Raw genomic sequence first — 5936 nt, forward strand, 5'->3', positions numbered from 1 at the left:
AATAAATTATATTAAAAAAATTACTATAATTAAATAATTAATATTAATTAATTACCAACTATTTAATAATTATAAATATGTACAAAATTATATTAATTAATTAACTAATTAATAAAAATTAATTACCAATTAATTATTAATTAAAATATGTAGAAACATATATCAATTAATTAATTATTATTAAATTACTTCCCACCCTATTCCCCTACAAACCCATAACCCGCTGCAGACTATATTTATCAATTAATCAATTAATTAAAAATAATTTAAAATTATTTCTCAATTAATTAATTAATAATTCCTACTAATTAATAATTAATTTAACATAATTAAATTACTTCCCACCCTATTCCCCTATAAACCCACAACCCGCTACAGTAGTAAAAGACAATATTTAATTAAATTACATTAAAAATAAATAATAAAACATAATAAATACAATATAATATACACTAAATTTATTTAAAAATTGATATTAGTAACATCGAAGTTATTAATTTCGATATTATTGACATCGATATTTACAACTTCGATATTACTGATATCATACTAATATCGATATTAAGACTGTCGATATTACTTACCTTCAATATTTTGTCCCATCGATATTTAAACTTCGATATTTTTGTATATCGATATTTAAAAATCGATATTTTGTCTGTGTACCTTCAAAACTGAACTAATGTCATCCATGGCTCCCTTTGTCATCCAAACCATACTACACATTAGCAGCGGTCTCTCAAGGCTCTAACATCTCACCCAAGCATTTCATCATCTACATGAAGTCATTACCGGCACTGAACAACTAACTTAACTTCACATGCTATAACTATGTAGAAGACACTCACATACTCCTTAAACTGGAAAGCCCTAAAGACATTGGAGACTCACAAATATTTTGTTGTCTCAGAGCTGTGGATCAGTGGATGATATGGAGCCATCTCAAACTGAATGCTTCCATATCAGAAATACTCATGTGTGGAAAAAGTATGACCCACTCACCGCCTGACCAGATGACCTGGGAACACTGCCTAAAGTATCAAAGGAAATAAGAAACCTCAGAATTACCATGAACTCCAAGCTAACAATGAATGCGCAAGGGGAAAAAACTAGAAAGATCACGTTGATTTACTATAAAAACTCTGCAACGCATCTACCCCCACCTGGGGTTTCCACACAAAGTCAAGGGTACTATCTCTCTTTTTCTATCTAAATAAGACTAGGCCAATAGCCTCTACCATCTATCAGTAAGAACTATGAAAAGACTATAAAGGATTCAGAACTCTGCTGTCAGAATACTCTTGCATATAAATCACAAGCCCACATCTCCTATGCCGTGAAGGCACCACAGTGGTCACTGGTTGTCAGAAGATTCACATTCAAGCAGCTTTGTATCACCCACAAAGCGATACATGGAACAGGATCGCTTTTCTTCGCAAATAAAATCCCTCGAAACAAGAAAAGACCCAAGGTGGCACATCTTTGTCTGTTCAAGCAGAAAAAATATGGAATTATTTACCCTCAAACATAAAAGCCACAGATAACTACCTTATCTTCAGAAGACTACTCAAGAGTTAGGTCTTCCCCACATAACCGGCACACTCTCAAACATAAATATACAGCAAATCCCACTGTATATAAACATTTATCTGGACTATAGATGAGTGCCTACATATGTGTATTGCTTTGTAAAAACATGTACAACAAATAATGTTTGTAAATATATAGATGTTCTATAGTCCTGCTGAATACATTCACATATTACTTATGGTTATATTATTCTATGTTTAACATGTCTATAGGTAACTGCATAAATAAATACATCTTTTATCATATCATAGCAATTTGTCTACAATTGTTTCACTATTGAATTACAAAATAAAATGAAAAAATAAAAAAATACTTTAAATTCAGCAAAACTTGAAAGTCTAAGTTTATTAACTACAACTTAAATCAACATATATTACCTTCTCTATACATATATACCTGCCATGATCTTATGTAGCTTTATATTTATTACTCTGCTTCTATATCAGCATCTCCAATGCAGTACCCTTTATCTCCACCTATAACCCTCACAATATATCTACTACTTCCACTCTTAGTCATCTCAAACCTCATTCTACTATTCACTACCATATTAGTCACACTATACCTTTCTCAATATATCCACAATTGTGAATTAATTTTTCTTTCCTCCTAAGAATAAATAAATGAGTGCCAATAAGTTGTCAGTATTAAAGCCTTTTAATTGCTCTGGTAGGAATCTGTACTACCAAAAGCCAAATAAAATATTTGTAGTTAGCAAATCACATTTACAGTTTCTCATATGAGATGAATGGCCTCTATCTATGTGGGAAACCACTAGGCGTAAATAGTTGTCAAATAATATAGGTAACTTGAAATAACTTAGCAACAAATTGTGTTCAAGCATACTCTGGGAACAAGTATTGCTTCAAGCTCTGGAACTTCTACATTGTGTGGCTTCTGGGAAAAATCATACAAAGAGGTAATTCCCACAGAAATAGTAACAGTGCCACTTAATAGCGCATGTTAGAAAGACAACAACCATGCTTTCAATTCTGTTCTAAAGCCGCAAGCACATAATGTGTCAAACCCACTAAAATATAAATGTGTTTTTTAAATCCTGCAGGGGCACATTATAAAATGCAATATTTATTACAAATTCCTGTAACATTCCTTTGAGAAGAATGAACAATTCTCTATATTGGTTGTACCGCTTTGTATAAACTAACTATAGCAATTAGCCTCGCCTAGATAGAGAAAAAAATAACCTTGAATGGGGCTCAAGAGAAGCATTAGTAATACTACATGATTACTAATTTGTCATTGTAACACTGGAACAAGTGGTAAGCATAGTAATGTTTTCATCATGCTTTTTTTCAGCATCAGTATCCTATTATACACAATATCAGAGTTATACTGCTGTTGACAGAGCCAGGCTTAGTTTGACATTAGAATACGTTTTATAAGAATTTTGCTGGCAAGTAAATGTTACATCTGTCTCACTACGCTCTCTGAGGAACTGATAGTAGAGGTTGTTGTGTAGTTCCTACCAATTTTTGTAGGACCTGTGCATTGTTCAGACAACCTTAACTAAGGGCTAGGTGTCAAGACTGATTCCAGACACGCCCACAGAATATGTTGGTCTATAGACCAGCTCGCTCACAGTGCCACCGTAAGGCTCCCTAACCCACCAGAGAGCGAACAGTTTCTGGTAATCACTGAATATGACAACCCTGATTCCTCAGGAATCGTGGAACAAATACAGATCCCTTCGCTCAGTCACTCGTAGTCACTTATTCTCAGAGAAATATATAGAGGATACAGGATGGGATGTTTTCAGTAATATTTATTGAACCAATGTTGGTCTTGCATAAAATATGTGTGCTGCAATAGTAGAAGCAGATAAACGTGATTACAAGTACCAACAATGTAAATAGTATATACAGTTTCACCATGGGGGTAAACATTTATATATATATATATATATATATATATATATGCATCCAACCCCATTACCTGATAGGATAGAGTGGAGGACCCTGTCTTGGTCTTGAGTTGGACACCTCTCACGGAATGTCAGACCAGTGCGTGGTGGATTCTCAACATTCATGGACCCTCAGTGTCAGCGGAAGTACCTCCTCTGCTAATCTATCAGGATATCTATTATTCATAATAAAAGTCGGCCTCACAATGTGCGTACTCAGTGCATAGAGAGGCCTAGTAAATGATTTTCAAGGTGTTGTGATAATATTGTGCAAAGCTGTATGTGTAAACAAAGTAGTTTCAGAGAAACAAATCCAACATTATCGTTCAGGCAAATGTGTGCAAAAGTTTACAGCAGAAATTTTATTTCTAGAGCAATGTAAGAAATAAGCTGCTACACAACATGGGCCTAACTCAGGAATATAACAAGTTGTTTGCTTTCAGCGGCAGAGGTTTGTCACTCGTTAGATATAACTTATAAGCTCAGGCTTCACACAGCTGAACTATTTGTCAGTCTACTCAGAGGTCTGGCACCAGGCACCTGAACAGTCCCTCATATGACAACGATCCATCCCCAAAGAGCAAGGGCCATAACCGCCATCATTCTGCTGGATTTCTATTAAAATAGCTACCAGCCCTGACGTAAGTGTCTGAAGGCACCCACTTAATATTTTGAAAACGAACATATGAAAGATATGTTTGAGTTGTTACTTATAACATGCAACAGATCCCTGAGGCATCTTGGTGCTGCACTAACAAAAAATGGTGTTTACCACATCTTTAATATGCATTTATTGATTTGCATTAATGTCTTAGCATTTTATCTGATAAATCTTCTTTTCTGGTGAAATGTGTCTGGAGTAACTTTCATAGTGCACAACTCAAAAATTTGATCTGTGTAAAAACATCTATTTGAGCATCGACTTGATTTCAAACACAACTTTAAATCTGGGTCTGAGCAAAGTATGAAAGTTTACAGAAAGCAGAGATATGTTATGTCAATAGTTATTTGCCTAGCTCTATTTTGAGATTATTATGGCCTCACAGCGCTGTCGGGCTAGAGTATATTGATTTGTATTGTAGTTTTATTTATGCAGGGCTTCCTGGTTCTAATGAGGCACCAGCGTGCATTTGCCGAGTAGTAGTACGCTACTCCATAGATGGAATATTGATCGTTGTGTCGCCTATATCGGTAGTTTTTTTGGTGTCATGCGTTAGGATAACAGTTGTGTTTCGTTACTATGGCACTGCATGAATGTGAAGAGAAAATGAATGAGAGATAGGTTACTTTAGCATTAGATTCTAATTGAAGTATGAGGTCCAAGATGGCAACCAGGCACTCCAACAACAGCATCTATGGAAGGAAAAATCCATATGAACTTCACAGTACAGCTGGACTACAGCACCCACAATACACTTTGCTGAAGACAATGCCCGCAATCACGAAAGCAGATTGGCTTTTGAGGGATGGGGCATTTATTACAAACTGTAAGAAAACCTGATGACATAATATTTCATTTTTCTGTTCAGTTGCGTTTTCAATGTTGATAGATTTTATGAATAGGTTAATAGCATTAAGAAAATAAAACAAAGCAACGTTTCTGCTATATCTGAGCTTTGGGCTTCTTAAGGGTTAGAAAGTGCTATACAAATGACAATACAGTACAATATCACTGCCTCTCCCGATTACACTCTGACAGATGCTTGCCTTCTCTCTCTTTTGTTGTAGTTAAAGTATGGCGCAGTACACTTGCTGTGTATTTGTAGATGTGGTGGGATATGATGACTTGTCTTTACATTCCTGTCGCTCTATTCCTAGACACTGTCAGTAACCCACCATAGGCTGGTTACAAGTTTTAGAGTATTGGTAGGGTGCGAAATCCACACCAGTAATTAGATGGTACTCTCTGGTACTACACGCTCTGGACCACAATGAAACATGCCTATTAGTTCTTCTTGACCTGTCTTCTGCATTTGACATGGTAAATCATAAAAAATTACTAGCCCGGCTTGAAGACAGGATGGAATTATCTGGAAAGGTATACTGAAATGGTTTAGATCCTTTCTACAAAATAGAACAGAAAAATTCTTGGTCAACCAGGCGATATCCCCGCCACGCCCAAATACGATTGGAGTTCCACAAGGATCAACACTATCCCCATCACTTCTTTTTAACCTGTATCTTCGACCTCTTCTCTTTTCTCTGAGGCAGTGGGACGTCACCGTCTTTAACTACGCAGACGACCTGCAACTCATCTTTCCTCTCAATTCTTCTTCTGCTATCACTAATTTTCAGGCGGTCATGTCCCACATTCTTCAGTGGATGAGCCAGAATCAACTCAAACTGAATCCCGGGAAGACGGAGCTCCTTCTCCCTGGTAAGAGCTCTATCCACTGGGGATAGCACTTCTGGCCGGTAGAGCTAG

Source organism: Lissotriton vulgaris, chromosome 2_2, assembly GCF_964263255.1.
Source record: "Lissotriton vulgaris chromosome 2_2, aLisVul1.2, whole genome shotgun sequence".
Lineage (NCBI taxonomy): Eukaryota > Metazoa > Chordata > Amphibia > Caudata > Salamandridae > Lissotriton > Lissotriton vulgaris.